The sequence below is a fragment of the Rhinolophus sinicus genome, linkage group LG03 (assembly GCF_036562045.2).
Source record: "Rhinolophus sinicus isolate RSC01 linkage group LG03, ASM3656204v1, whole genome shotgun sequence".
NCBI classification, from domain to species: domain Eukaryota; kingdom Metazoa; phylum Chordata; class Mammalia; order Chiroptera; family Rhinolophidae; genus Rhinolophus; species Rhinolophus sinicus.
Genome location: NC_133753.1, coordinates 111,139,522 through 111,156,577, shown reverse-complemented (window position 1 = coordinate 111,156,577; position 17,056 = coordinate 111,139,522). Strand labels below are relative to the sequence as shown.

Below are 17,056 nucleotides of genomic sequence, written 5' to 3'. Positions count from 1 at the left end.
TTGAATAACTCCTCTTTTCCCAGCACAGATTTTCTTTCTAATTAGGTGGACAAGAGTTAAAAAAATCAAAACAAAACCAATGAACATACATCCTTCCATATTACAAATATATTGGGTCAGTCTGGTCTGTCTATAAACACTTAGTTCTAACAATTTGACTTTTGTTTCCGTGTCAGTCTGTTTAGTTCTCTGTGGAGCTCAGCTAACTAGACAGACAGCACTAGTAAGGCCCAGTCACGGATTCTTTGCAGGTAAGTTAATATTATAGGATGGCTGTTTGCCAGAACATGACTACCATTGTCCAGCTCTGTGATGATGACAATAAAAACATTAGCAAACATACCACATTTTCCCGAAAATAAGACCAGGTCTTATATTAATTTTTCCTCCAAAAGACGCATTAGGGCCTATTTTCAGGGGATTCTTATTTTTTCATGTACGACAATCTGCATTTGTTCAAATACAGTCGTTTCATCTTCTTCTGGAACATCGTCATAATGTACTAAATGTGTCCCTCTGGCTGACGATCTTAACTGGGACTTATTTTCAAGGCAGGTCTTATTTTCGGGGAAACGCGCTATGTCACATATGATCTACATGCAGACTCTTCTATGAATGCAAAGGACGGTCTATGTCGAGCCCAGAATCTCAACATGTGGTCCATGGACCAGCAACATAGGCATCACTTGGGAGCTAGTTAGAAATGCAGGCTCAGGTCCCACCCCAGACGCACAGAACTAGAACCTGCATTTTAACAAGGTATTCAGGAGACCCATATGCACCTTACAGTTTAAGACGGATTGATCTAGACTGCGGGCAACTTGAAAGCTAGGCATTTCTACTCTACCCTTCTTCCCTCTATAATTTACTTCAATGAACCTTTTAGAGGATCAGTATATATTCCTTCAAGCAGGACTGAATCATTAACTAAATAATTTTTGACTTGAGTGTTGTTGTTGCTGCTGTTTCGAGAAACACAGGAAATCAGAGATAGGTCAGTTTCCTGAAGACTGACCAATTCAATGATTCACATTTGTTATAAAATTACAACAGAAATATATGAAAAGTTTCCTGACCCGCCCTTCAGAGAGACTGTATGGATATAATTTATTAACTCTTGGGAATATAAGATGATAGTCAGGATTTCCTGATAATAAGCCCTAATGTAAATGACCTAATTCTGTTTGAAGGGGACACACACAACAAGTTTACTTGAGATTTTTGTAAGAGAAAAACAATCTCACATTTAAAGGAGAAAGAATTAATAATGTTGATGAGATTATTATAAAAATGTTATTGTTTGAAAAATCAAACTTGGATATAATTTAACATTCAAAATGCTAAGCCAGAAAGACCCAGATATCATCTAAATGCTACAGTAGGACAAAAATACAACTTAAAACTACATAAAACTTCTATTTTAGAATGAAAAATGAAATTTTCTCATATAGAGAAAAAGAATATTTTAAAAGTTCAATATAAAAACAAAATCTAAAACAGGTAACTTTTTTAGCAAGTTGTTTTAACGTTCTGTTACTCTGCAGCTGAACTTCAACAAAAATAGTTCATTTTAATGCCTTACATAAGAACAACAGATGTGCTGGCTACAAATCACATTTTTGAAAAAGACAATCTTTGTAGTATACATGTAGATAATGTCAACCTTGTAAATAAGCGTGCTTCCACACCACAAATTGCCGAGTCATAAATTTTTAAAATCTATTCTACTGTCCTCCAGACAACATATTATTTTGCCATTTTAAAATAAGTATTAGATTGACAGTAAATTAAATCAAGTTCTGAACAAGTTGGGGAAAAGTCTATTTTTCACAAAAAATATAAACCTTTTTTTTTGGGGGGGAGGGATTCATGCAATTATACCTATGCTGACATTCAGTACACTTTTAGAATTCCCCGAGAGAAGCCACATAGTCTCTCTCATAATCTCATTCTTAAATAAACCAACTTGTCTGGAAACTCATTCCTTCTTCTAACTATAATACCGTTTTAAAATTACGTCCTTTTAATCTAGTCTCTTTGGAGAAGAGATCTATCTGGACAAAGATAGGTGTCCTTGCTCCGTGAATGACCTTTCATGTCTAAGGCTTTAGTTAAGCCAACCTCAGACTCCCCTTTCCTAGGAACAGAGTTTACTATTCCTTATTTCTTTTGCCTAAATTTCCCTCCTTACAAATTGTGCTGAACTTATTTTCTTATATGATTACATTCTGCTTTCTGGTTGGCAACTGATTACTTTAAAATGTAAACTTACAAGGTTACCTATTTAGTCAAGAATTACTAATATAAAATATGAATATTAGACACTGAAAAGGGATTTAAATTTCCTTGTCGGATTAAACATTCTGTCCCAAACTTTACAGAATTTTAATTATGGTCAAACACTGCCAAAAGACCTTAATTAAATGTTAATTAAATGCATTCTCTTCATCTTCATCAAGGTTTCACTGTGGGTTAAATATTATTGCATAAACCACCCTGACTATTCACAGTCAAGGACATACTTGTAGTGTGTTAGCGAAGTATAAAAGGAGAGAACTTATCACTTGGTTAGTGGGAGCCAGTGGGTTGGAAACAAATATTGTCTTGATTACTCAATAACCAAGAAAATTTTGTTTAAAATTAGCCTGTGAAACACAAATATTGCTACTTTGATTTTCTAATACCTAAGTGTAATGTAGCATGTTAACTTGTTTTATGTAATTTCACTTTTATTCACATTAAGCAAATGATGCAATTAGCAAACTCATCAAAAGATTTTGGTGCTTGCTTTTTTCCACAAAATAACTTCATCAAGGTATAATTTATATGCCATATATTCATCTTTCTTAAATGTACAATTCAATCAATTTTAGTAAATTACTGAATTGTACAACCATCACCACAATCCCATTTTGTTTTTGTGTGTGTTGGTTGTTTGGCTTCTCACTACATACATATATTTATATATATATATATATACACACACATACATATATATAGAATAACACGATATTATATGTCAGTTTCAGGTGTACAACATAGTGACTCAACATTTATCTACCTTACAAAGTGATCACCATGGTAAGTCTAGTGCCCATGTGTCACCGTACACAGTTATTACAATATTACCAACTATGTTCCTCCCTGTGCTATACATTACATCTCATGGCTTATTTTATAACTGAAAAATGTGTACTTCTTAATTCCCCACCACTACAATCCAATTCTGGAACATTTCCACCACCCAAATAGATTCCTTGTGCCAATTCCCAGCCCTCATCATCAACTAGTATACTTTGTCACTCTATAATTGCCTTTTCTGGACCACTTACATAAAGGGAATCATCTAATATGTGGTCTTTTTTTGTCTGGCTTCTTCAGCTTAGCATAATGCCCTATGGACCATCATGCTATGGCATGGGTCAGTACTTCAAACCCTGTTACTCCTGAACAGTATTCCAAAGCATGGATATACAACACTGCTAACCAATCAGTGGCCATTCGCTGGGCTGTATGGTGAATGTAGTTTGACTTTCTAAGAAATTGCCAATTGTTTTCCAATATAGCGTACTATTTTGTATTCCTACCAGCAATGAATGAGGGTTCCAATTCCTCCACATCCTTGCTAATATTTTCTATTCACTATCTTTTTCATTATAGCTTATGTCACCATTTTACTTTAAAGAAATGCAATTGAATATATTTGGGAATTTTGCTAAAATTCCACCAGTCCTCTTAATATAACCAGAGATGCTAAGTAGTCCTAGATAACCAAAGTTGAGTATTGTTGTGGGGAAACCAGACAAACTTTGGCAAGGTTTCTGTAAGGTAAAGACAGAAACAGGTCTGGTAGGGGACCTGGGATTTAAGGAGAGGGTTTTTGTTGTTTATTTCTTTTTCTTTTTTTTTTTTTTGCTTATTTTTTGTTTCTTTATATTTTTGCTTTGTTTTGTGGAAGAGAAGAACATTTCTAAAAGCCAATGGGAATGACATAGTTGAAAGAGACGGCTTATGTCTCCCAATAAAAATAATAATTTCTAGTATAAGATCCCTGAGGAGTCAGGCTGAGAGTGGAACCAGAATTTGTGTGGAGTTATCCTTAGAAGAAAAGCACTTCTCTTGTAGCCTGAGGGAAGAAGGGCAAAATGCAGACAGATGCAGGCATATTTATATAGCAGGGGGGAAATGAGCAATGTCCTCTCCCATACCTTCTATTTTCTGTGTGAAACAGGAGATGGGACCATGGGTCTTTTGTGGGGGGTGTCTGAGTGTCTGATCTTTGAGGTTAACTGAGGTGGCACTGCACATACTAGGTGAGATAGCTGATGTGAGAACCCGGCAGACTCCCAGGTGACATCGGGGCCTCCTATGGTGGATAAACAAGATGATTTATAGTGGGACCAATCTGCCTGTTTTGTGACTTTTTCCAGCATCTCTAGGCAGTTCAGAGCTCACTCAGAGATTAGGGTTCATCCGGGGTTGGGGTTTTATCTGTAAGATGTGAAAAAAATTCAGAATGGCAAGGTAGTTTAGGGTAGTGTTACATATATTTTAAAATTATAGACTGTGGATTCTACGGTGGATGAAATGGAAAGTGTGAACAAGAGAGAACTGATAGATCAAGTAGGAGAAAGCAGTGAGATCAATGGCTCTCACTAGGTGTCCCCATAAGGCCCCACATGGGAAGGGAAAATCATCACAGTGACAGTAATATATCATTAGTAATACAAACCCATGTGTCTGTAATACCATTTATTTAACTATCAGCAGAATGCAGTTACGGTATACAGCTGCATAGATTGTACACTGCCTAACTTAAGGAAACTATCTACATATACTGTACGGTAAGTAAGTCATCCCTCAAGTCGTGAATGGGATGGCCCTGTTAGAGATCTTATATGCTGTAACTGCAAGTCAAATACTAGCACAGATATGAGAATTCCATCCATCCCCACTTTAGTACAAAGAATTGCCTGATCCTGGAAAGTTTATGGAAATATGTGAGATTCCCCATCGAGTTGAACAGTCTTGGGACTTAGGCAGGAAGGCCTTTCCATCCTCAGGAACCAAAGAAATATAGCATGTAATCAAGTGATCACCTTGTGTGGGAACTGCAGACATAAGTGAGTATAAGGAAGTGTTGTGGAATGTGTGTAACTTGAATCTAACGATCCTGGCTAAGTGACCGTCTCCTTTGAGTGATGGAGTTTGTGACACAGCAATTATAAATAAAGTGGTGCATCCCATTAGGATTATAACTGAGAATCTAGTCTGCATGTCAGCTGGAATCTCTGATCATAGATATAATTGGAGCATGCAGGGAAGGCAACCCCAGAATTACATGTGATGATATAATAGTTTCAGTAGTTTCAATAAAATTTACCCTGAATGTCTGCATTCCAGACTTCACGCCAGTTCTAAATATTCTGACTTAATTAAATAAACTCAAATGACTGAGATGGCAATTGTCGTACTTGTTGGAAAAGCATCTCTCAACCTCAGGAAATTTTAGAATTACGTACATAAATATTTAAGAGAATCAAAGCCACTAACTTAATATTTTTGCTTCAAGGAATCTGCAAAAATGATATACCAGTAATGTTTAGCAGTATTTAATCCATACCTTTAGAATACCTTGCAACCATGATTTTTTTTTTAAAGAACTTATTTTTCAATTACCATTGATATACAATATTATATTAGTTTCAGGTGTACAAAACAACATAGTAATTAGACATTTATATACCTCACAAAGTGATAACCCTACTACCCATCTGACACTGTACATAGTTATTATAATATTATTGACTATATTCCCTATGCTGTACCTTACAACCCTGTGATTGACTTTTTCCAATTAAAGTTGACATTCAATATTAATATATTAGCTTCAGGTGTGCAGCATAGTGGTTAAACATTTACATAGTTTATGAAGTGATCCCCCTAATAAGTCTAGTACCCATCTGACACCATGCTTAGTTTTTACAATATTATTGACTATATTCCCCATACTGTACTTTATATCCCCGTGACTATTTTGTAACTACCAGTTTGAACCTCTTAATTCCTTCACCTTTGTCACCCAGCCACCCCCAGTCCTCCCCCGATCTAGTAATCAGCAGTTTGTTCTATATATCTGAGTCTATTTCTGTTTTATTTGTTCATTTATTTTGTTCTTCAGATTCCACATATAAGTGAGATCATATGGTGTTCGTCTTTTCAGTCTGACTTACTTCACTTAGCATAATACCCTCTTGGTCCATCCATGCTGTCACATATGGTAAAATTTCATTCTTTTTTTATGGCAGAGTAATATTTGATTATGTGTGTGTGTGTATATATATATATATATATAATTTAAAATAAATAATTTATTTATTTAGAGTTGTGATTTTTAAGTTAAAATATGACCATGCTTATATACAGAATTGGATAATTTAAGTAAACTTCAGGTTTTTATAAATTTGTAACTGATTATTTATACATTTAGTTTTTAATTAGCTTTATACGAGTTATTTGAGTACTTGCAAAGGTTTTTAAGTGGCACAACTGAAGTACTTAAGAAAGATATTACATATATTTAAAAGCAATTTAAAAGGTATGGAGGTGTTTCATTAACAAGTATGAAAATGGAATACAATATTATTTAAAGGCCTCTTAAAGTGCCTACTAAAATCTGTTAGATTTATTAATAGGTTATAGTGATATTTATAAGTTGAATTTAAAAGGCTAAGGAATACAGAGGGTGCCAAAAAATGTATACACATATTATGAAAGGAAAAACTGTATTCAAATTGTAATACTGAATATATACCGATAACAAAAGATGAATACAAGTCATGTGTATACATTTTTTTGGCACTGCAGTATACCCTAATTGAAAGCAGGGACTTGAAGAAATATTTGCACACCCATGTTCATAGTGGCAGTATCCACAATAGCCAAGAGATGGAAGCAACCCAAGTGTCCACTCATGGATGAAGGTGTAAACAAAAACACAACAGAATATTATTCAGTCTTAAAAAGGAAGGAAATGCTGACACATGCAACAACACAGATGAAACTTGAGGACATTATTCTGAGTGAAATAAGCCAGTTAGAAAAGGAAAAGTTTTTTTATGATTCCACTTACATGAGTTACCCAGAGTAGTCAGATTCACAGAGACAGAAAGTAGAATGGTTTTTGTCAAGGACTGAGGGGAAAAGGGAGTTAGTGTTTAATGGGTATAGAGCTTTAGTTTTGCAAGATGAAAAGAGTTCTGTGGATGGAGGGTGTGATGATTGCACAAAAATGTAAATGTGCTAACTGCCACTGAACTGTTCACTTAAAAATGACTAAGACGGCAAATTTTATGTTATGTGTATTTCACAATTAAAAAATATTTTTAAAAGCTCAAGAAGTAACTAGAGTTTTGAAATTATATTTAAATAAAGCAAACCTGAATTTTTAACACCAAAATAAACTTTGAGTCTTTTTCATATACAAAATCACCACCGAGGACACTGAATCATGCCCTTGCAATACTGACCATTTGCCTCGTGATGGATACTTATGTTGTTTACAATTTATTACAAGCATACACAATGTTGTATGGGTTATTCTTCAGCATTATTTACTGACTACCTACTTTAGCTTTCTGTAAGTAAATTCTTAGCATTGGAATTGCTGTGTCAAGAGTTCAGTTTGAAAACTCTTCAAACTGATAACTCAGAACTGCTCTCTGAATAGTTGGTACCAGTTTACAGTCTCAACTGTAGTACGGAAGAGTGGCTGTTTCCTCACATCCTCTCCAACACTGAGTAGAGGCAAATGGTTTGATTTTTATTCATTCAATAGGTAAAAAAACGGTACATCATTGTTGTTCTTGAATTATGACAACTCACTGTCCCTATGTTTTGACCATCAAGGGAAGAAAATTAAATCTGTTGCAGCCACTTTATCGTGACCCATTCAATAAACTATCTCCATTTATTCTGAAGCACAAAAAGAAATCTTTTTGCCATTTTTACATATGAAAAAATTAAGTCAGAGATTAAGTCATATGTGGAGAATCAACGAGCCAGACAAAAATGAGCTGCGAGTCTACTTGGAGACCCAATTTATTCCAAAGCACTAAGCTGTCATTCAACCCAAGACACGGATCATTTGCACTCTTAGTTTTTGGTAGCTTTGCCTTCTCCCAACCAAAAAAAAGACCAAAAGCCCTTTACCATTTTAATGAATATTGGCACAATCCCACAAATGCCTCCTACAACCCCCAAGTATAATTTCCTAACTCCCAATTTGCAAGCCCAGTCTTGCTTTGCTTCTGGTTTCTCCCATCTCTCATGTTCTATTAGGGAGAAATTCTCTCTCTGTCAATTGAGAACCTCTGTACGTCAGAAACTGCTGCTTTGGCAAATAGATGAGTAATTACTTTAATTACCACAGTTGTACTGCATTTTATTTCTAACATAATATCATTAGTTAATGTTTCAGTGGAATGTGGACTCAGTCAAGAAGGACCCCACCACCATTTTCTACAGCACAAGACTACTGCTTTCAGAGCACAAGACTACTGCTGACATCAAAGGGATCTTGAAGAATGAAAAGGCAGGAAAGATAATTAGGTGCTGGCCAATGATGCAAACAAGATTGCTATCTTTGATGTCCTGTTTCACAAGGATGAAGGCCATCAACAACGTGGTCCCCAAATTCATGGCTTATGAACTTAAAAGTGCACTCTTCCGAGAGCAAATCCAATTAACTTAAGAGCAACAAAAGATGTTGAAAATTAAAAACTAGTAAGTTATTTGAGCAGAAGGATATCGTCACTTTTGAAGAAAGTGAGAGGCAAAAATATTTTGTCATGAGTTAATAAGGGGTCCAGAGATATAAATGATTAACACAAAGATGGATCATACGCAAGTCAAATCAACAAAGTCCAAATTTTATGGGAGTATCTAAGAAAAACCTGTATAGTTAAGTAGGCCTGAAAAATTTCAGGGAAAAGTGATATGTGTTCCCAAAACATTTATCCATGATCAATAAAGTCAGAAAGAGAATCAATGAAAACCAGTGATTGAACAGATCTTATATATCCTTTAAGCCAAACAAAGTGAGGTCACAAGACTGGATCACAGTGGCAGTAAATAAAATACTAAGCACATTGCTGACAGGGCTTTTATATAATATTAGGTTGGTGCAAAAGTAATTGTGGTTTAAATAATTGCAAAGCCGCAATTACTTTTGCACCAACCTAATAATATGGAATTAATGTACTATTTTCTTTTTTTTTTTAATTAAAGTTTATTGGGGTGACAATGGCCACTAAAGTTAAATAGGTTTCAAGTGTACAATTCTGCAATATGTCATCTATATATATCACATTGTGTGGTGACCTATTTCATTTTTGAAATTTCTGCCTAAATCAACTCCTCCTGAGCCATGTAAGCAGCCACACACATATCACTGAGTCAGTCCAGCCTAATAAAGCACACTCTTTCCAGGAACTCTGATGGGAAAACATAAGCTCGCCTCTAAGATTCTGTCCTGATATCCAACTTCCAATATAACATCTAACCAGAGGAGCTAGGATTTCTCCTGAGGGAAGAGAAAATGCCAAGTGATTCACTACTGGGGTTTTAACTATTTGGGAGTTTTAGGGAAATGCTGAAGAGCAAGGAAAACCACACATCATATGCCCTTCTAAGAGGACACATGTAGCATCTATCAGTGCATCCATCTGACTTGCAAAGGGGGAGCCCTGCCCGTGATTTGCTGTATGAAGAAGGGCAGGTGGTCCACAGATCTGGCTGGCACTGGTGGTCCAGGATGGCTGGTGGTCTACACTGGTGAAGTGATTAATTCCTGACTCTCCGGTTGGAGCCTTATATCTGTTCCGCATCCATTAGCACCAAGTGAGGCTCAAGAACAAAGAGATCCCACTGCAACATCTCAGTAGAAAGGTTCCAGTGCTACGACACCAGCCAGTAAAATAAAAATGATCATAGCATATGCAGCCTATATGTTTGTAATTGCTGGGGAAGCCCATGCAGACTGACTGGCATTGGTACTAAGAGAATAGCATAATTAATAGACAAATATAACTTAAAAGACTAAAGTCTTTCTTTGGTTCAGGAAAGTAAACCCTTTCAATATTCAGAATTGACACAAGAACAGAAAAACAAGTGTACACGGCTTCAAGCTAAAGTAGTCTAGAAGATCAGGGAAAGGAAGCTTACTACACAAAGTGAAATTTCTAAGAAATTAATACCATGAGTAAAAGATGACTTAGGAGACAGAGACTAGAGGCTAAAATGTGAATAATACGATTTCCAAAATGCGATTTTTTAATTAAGGAATAAGGGCAGTGGAAGAAGAGGAGGGAAATATGTTTAAGCCATATATATAGTAACAAAGATGAAAAGAGGAAAACCACAAAATATAAAGAGGTGTACATAAAGTAAAATGATGGGAATAAACCAAATACATTGAAATCACAATATATGAATATGGTTAGTATTTAATTAAACAAAGAAATCATTTGTAGATCTGATTAAAAGAACAAAATTCAGCTCTATTTTGTCTATAAGAAAACCATCAAAATGAAATGATAAAAAAGGATGAAAAATTTTCTAGGACAAAGAAAAATCAGGGGAAATATAAATGAAATAAAGCAGAAGCAGCAATAATCAATATCAGACAGAGTGGAATTCAAGGACAAAAAGCATTAACTAAGTCAGAAAAGAGTATTAATAAGGTTAAAAATTACAACTCGTTCAGGAGATATAAGATTCATAGACTGAAACTATAGTGAAATGCCAACAGCAAAAACTACAAGCAGAGCTTAAAGTTATAAAAGATATCTTTTCATATTTGACACAGCAAGTTGACAAAGAGTAAATAAGAACACAATCAAAAGTTTGACTTAATAGATGGAATTATAACTTTGTACTATATATAAACAGAGAATGTGATACTCTTTTGTTTCATGGAACATTTATTAAGGTGATCAATAACCTTGTTTCCCTGAATATAAGACCTATCCGGACCATGAGCTCTAATGCGTCTTTTAGAACAAAAATTAATATAAGACATGATCTTATTTTACTATAATATAAGACCAGGCATAATATAATATATGATATGATATGATATGATATGATATGATATGATATGATATGATATGATATGATGATATGATATGATATGATATGATATGATGATATGATATGATATAATATAATATATCGGGTCTTATATTAATTTTTGCTCCAAAAGACGCATTAGAATTGGTGGTCCAGATAGATCTTATTGTCGGGGAAACATGGTACTTGGTCATAAGCACACCAGTATTTCAGTGAGATTCAGTAGATCCCCGTGGTTTCTACTGAATATTTTCTCTTCCATGGTGTGTAAGTCTGAAACTTCCCACAGTTTCTTGCATAGAAGGATTTTAAGTAATGTGGCTAATGACATTAGCCAAAAAAGAACACCTTGTATTCTTTTAAATTCAAGTTAAATTAGTTAATCCCTTCTAAAGGGATCACAACCAACTTTTTAAACTGTAGAACCTGTGACATGAAACTGAGTTTAGAGACATGGTCACAGTTATATAACTTCACACCAATGTGGTTTGCTACAATCTATAGCTGTGCTGTCCAAAACAGGAGCTGCTGGCCACATGTGGCTTTCTAAATTTAAACTTTAAATTTAAATTCAATAAGATACCCATTCAGTTCCTCAGTCACACTAGCCACATGTCAAGTGCTTAAGAGCCACATGTGGTTAGTGGCTGCTGTACTGGCAGTGCAAAGAAAACATCATCTCAGAAAAGTTCTATGGCTGCACACTGAGGTGCCTGACAGTGCTTGGTGCTGAGGAACAATTCTTTAAGAGGTTATGTTTGAAACTATAAATCACTCCTGTCCTTTTTAGTGTCAACCATGAAGTCTGTGCAATGCACTATACCCATCGCTTAGGTTATTTGGTTGGCATGAATGGCTTTCTTTTACAGATGATTAGAGTAGGCCTGGGTAGATTAAATAAAATTGCCCAAAATCACAAAGATAGTGCTTAACAGAGCCAAAATCTGAGTGACACATGTATCTGACACCAAAACCCATGTTCTTAACCACCATACTCCGCTATTTCCCAGTAGCATTCACCGCTGGGGGGGGGGGGGTTCTTATGTTTGATCAATGAATGGTTCTTGCTCTGCATTAAATGCTCTTTTCCATATACATTTATTCTTTCTTCGGATTTAAGGCTGTAACCCCTTTTTTCATCTAATAAATGAAATCCAGCTTATTAAATGCTTCACTGGCCACTTTGATATGCCTCCAAAGAGAGCTGCCATGTCTCAGATGGCTGCATGTCTGCCTGGATTGAGACTTTCCATGACTCTGAGTGTACAAATATGTCTCATTATGGACATTCTCTTTCAGCAGGCCCCTTCATGCCATTGCAGCTAACCCACTTCCGATCGTATCAGCAGCTTAGCTCCTGTTCTCTGAGTAGGTGGACTACTAACGAGTGTCATTTCCATGCAGGGAGAGGTTGTAGTGCTGGGGTTGGACTACAGATGATGCTGGCCCAGTGTCCAAGAAGCCAGACATAGCACCTACAGAAGATGAAATTGACTGCCAGGAAATTTTCAATCTAATCTGTAGCATTAAGTACGTACTGGGCTGTACTGCCAGCTTCAGAAAAGAATCCAGGCCACTTTGGATGAGACATACAAAAGCATTTTGAGAACTGTCAAGTATTATTTAAATTTTAATTATTTTCAGTAACAACTTTTAGAGATGGAGCACTCTTACAGATTATTTGATCTGATCATGCAATTAACAGATGAGGAAATAATGTTTCAGTAACTGGCCCCAAGTCAAAAGGATGTGACATAACAGCTCAGGCCTCCTGAGTCATTCTCCTGCAGCATTCATTATAAATTGGTAATTAGAAGCTTACAACTGATGGAATCTGGGCTGTCAAGGGCTTTTCATGACAAAATACACCTGCTGAGTTGAGATCCAGAAATACGGTCTAACTCAGTATGTCCCAAAATGTGGTCGAAGGAACACCAGATCCACAGAATATTAGGAGTATTACGTCAAAAAAATTTATGTGGTCAAATAAATTTTATGTGAACAAAGAGAGAGAGTGTGTGTGTGTGTGTATATGTGTGTGTGAAACTACACAACTCTCAGAAGCCTTAATGTACTTACGTGCATTATTAACTGCCAAGAGGAAGTGATAGTAGACAGGGTTCAAAATTTATTTGCTCATAAAATATTTTTATTCAATAGCATTCCTCAAGACTAGTGTGGGATGAAACTTACTTCAGCAAACACTTATCTAACTTTATCAGCAGATGAGTCCCTTGTCGTGGCCTTAAACATCACTGCCTGAAATAGATTTAATAAAATGGTATCTTGGGCGTAACTGGCTTTCCTCCAGATGACATCACTACTACCATAAATATCACAGAGAACGTTAGAAACTTGTGACATCACTGTAGCACTCAAACTTTCTTAGTAGTTGCTAAATATTGCCTAAATTGCTAATAGTATTGAAAATATTTATAGGTGGTCATAGTTCAGAGGTTTTTAAGTTTCCTGCATTATTCTTCTTATACCAAAGATCACATCTATTCTTCTAGGGCCTAAGATTTGATGTCCCATACTTGGTGATTGAAAGCACACAGTCCCATATTCCTAGTAGGATTTTGTCAGCATGCATGGCAAAGGAAATAGTGACATGTACATAGACACTGACAGAGTACTATATCACTACTGTAAAGACACTGCATTTTTTTTTTAATGTTTCTGATGACCAAAACACCATGACATAGGTACTATTATTATGCCCATTTTAGAGATGAGGAAACTGAGGCACAGTGAAGTTAGGTAACTCATGCAATGTCACACAGACTGTAAGTGACTAAACCAGGAAAAAAAGATGTGATAAAGATTCACACAGTTAGCTTTCTGAAAATTCTTGTTAAAGCTACTAATGATAATGAGCTGAGATGTCTGTGTTTACTCTACACAGCAATGAGGTTTTCTAGCAGTTTCTCTTCTATCCGGCAACCTCCAGGTTGTGACATGTTGTGGCTTCCTGCATTATATACACATAGAAGCACTTGACACCGTGATTAAGAGCGCAGGATAGCAGTCTGACAGTTCTGGATTCTCAACCAGAACCTGACCTTCACAAACTTCTCGCCCACAGTCTCGAATAAGTTACTTTAACTCAGTGACCTTATTTGTAAAATGAGTATAACAAGAGAACTTCACTAATAGCTTATGACGTGGATGTGTGCATGTTATGAGATAAAAACTATAAGTACTTAGCACAGTGCTTGGCTGTAAGTAAACAGCACCTGGCAGCTGTTCTCATTATTGTGGCTATTAATAAACATTGTCAAGTAATCTCTAGTTTATAACACTTTCCTATGCTTTATTTCATTATGGCTGTTACCGTGACATTGTAAGGTGAAGGATGATGGAGGCAGAAAAGCCAACATATCCCTCACTATGGCTTTTGTCCTCCTAATTATATGTGGATACAATTTTCTTGGATGTGAAAGCTGGAAGAAACCACTTAAATGGATAGCAGGATGCTTCCAAGAAATAATATATTTCCTTATGGAGTTATTTTCTGTATTATTCAAGCTCCCTCTTTCCCCAAGATCTGTTTGGAATCAAAGCCAGGTTTCACAGCCTGAAAATTAATATTGTGCAGACAGAAATAAATTATTTTGCAAGGAGAAATACCAGACTCACATAATTTTTACTCAGTGAAAAAAAAAAAAAAAAAGCCTCCCTTTTTATCTCGCCAAAAAGTACAATGGACAAATAGAAAAGCACAGTGGTCATCCATTTATGTGATCTGTAAACGAGAGCACCCCTTTTGATTCATGACTCAGCCTTTACTCCAGCTATACTGCTCTGACCTGGCAACAAAAGCACCATCGTCAGTTTGTGATCAGCCATGCTGTTATCTGGTTTATCTATTCCTACCAGCAGCTTCTCTCTCCATGCCAGGAGACTAAGGCTCATGCCACTGAGAGCAGGCCTTCAGTAGGGAAGAATTAAAGCACAGAACAGGAGACTGTCAGTGTCTGAGCTCATGGGAGAGGCTCTCACTGCCTAATGAGGAACATCAAAGGAAAAACCTCAGTCCACATGTTTCCAAACTTCGCTGGCATTCCAGATACAGGAAAACATCCTGATGCTTTAGTAAATTTTTAAATTTCTAACAGGATGTTTGCAAGGTTGAGTACGTGTCTCTGACTGCCTTCCAAAATTAGAGGATTCTGATTCTTATTATTTTATATTATCTATTTATATCTTCTGTTCCTAATTAGTAAAAGAAATCGAACTTGAAATTTTTCCCCCTTTCCCCCTACTCTGGTTCAAGCCATTGTTTCTCAGTCTAGTTGTGTAGGACACAGCTCCCTGGCCCACGCTGGTATTATGAGCTTTGTGCTCCCCGGGCTGAGGCAGTTGGTTGCTGATAGTCAGTTGGTTGCTGATAGTCAGTCGGCCGCTCACTAGCCCATGTGGGAATCGAACCGTCGACCTTGGCGTTAGGAGCACAATGCTCCAACCACCTGAGATACAGGGCCAGCCCCAAACTTGAAATTTTCTACTGGAAAAATCATATTCGAACTTCTATAAATATACTCACATATTTCATATTATCTTTTCTGGTACATAATATATGGGTTATGGCTATTGTATTTCTACTCAGTAAGTAACTGTTCCAATTCCTAGGCAACTACAGAAAGCAGGAGTTAATAGAGAGACAGTAAATAATAAATCCCCTGGGTTTCCTTAATTACTAATACATTTTGAGGGCAAACTTAACTTTTTACCAAAAAGGCTGCATTTTAATTCCTCCTAAGTTTGAATAGCTGCGACCCACAGGACTGCGATAACACTGTGTTCAATATTGTTTCATTCTAACACTGGATTCCCAACAAAAATGGGTTTATAAAGTTGATAAAAATCATGGTCAAAATATATGATAAGCTATGTAAAGAAAATGTGACTACAGATATTTGACCTGTCCTGCATCCAAGCTATTTCCCACTTAGGAGAAATCTCCTAAATTATGCGAGTCTTGGTGGGAGGAAGAGATGCAAAGACACATATTTAGAAACTTTCGTCAGCAGCTAGAGCACAGTGGAGGGAGCAAAGGACTAACTAGGAATTAATCAGCCAAGACCTCAGCTGAGCTTTCTGTTGCGGCTTCTACAGGCTCTTACCTATTCTCCAACCTTGCTTCTCCAGACTGCTTAGAGAGTCTATTATCTACTCAATGCCTTTCCATTACATTCCTTTTGTTACTATTTTTAATTCAATGAGCCAGACATGGTTTCTGGTTTTTTGCAACCAAGACTCCAACTGATGTAGATAGCACCCTCTTCACAGTGGAAATCTTAAGTTAAATTTAAAATGTTAGCTAAAATGAAGGACTCTACATAATTTTTTCCATTTGTACTCTTGTAGGTAGAGAGTGAAGTTCATAGGCAGCCATCATTCTTTGCATGTGTGTCTGAGTTTTGATTAGAATTTTAGAACACTGGTAGGTTAATAACATTCTGCACTAGGGTCCCAATTTTTAATCTTTCCTACATGACCTGCAAGTATTAATAATTAAGATGTTGAAATGAAGCTTAAACCTTACAAAGGTACACGTGCTGGTTTTAGTAAAGATTTTCTGTAATCTTTATAATGTCAAAACCTGTTCTTGTCTAATTCATAGTAACTTGCCAAGATGTGAGACCAGCCATGAGGTTTCTAAAAGATATGAACAAGAAATTAGATGGGCTGCACTGATTTAGGACTGACACGAATAAAAAGCACTTTATGAATGGTGACATCCGACAAGTTATGGAGAGAATGCATACTAGCTGAAAATGAGATCCAGCCGTTTGGAAGATTACCTAGGACTGGCTGACTTTTTAACTTGTCTTAGAAGAAGCTGACAGTCCCAAAGCAATCTGTTACATTTGGGGCAGCAGACTCAGGAAAGCTTAAAGTCCGCCCATTTCCAAGTTCTGAA

The 17,056-nt window shown here is 36.3% G+C and overlaps 1 protein-coding gene across 1 annotated transcript in view; it reads right to left on the bottom strand.

Annotated features, from left to right (window-relative positions):
• Positions 1–17,056, bottom strand: part of FBN2 (fibrillin 2) — a 262,671-nt gene that overhangs the window by 190,911 nt on the left and 54,704 nt on the right. The window lies entirely within an intron of this gene.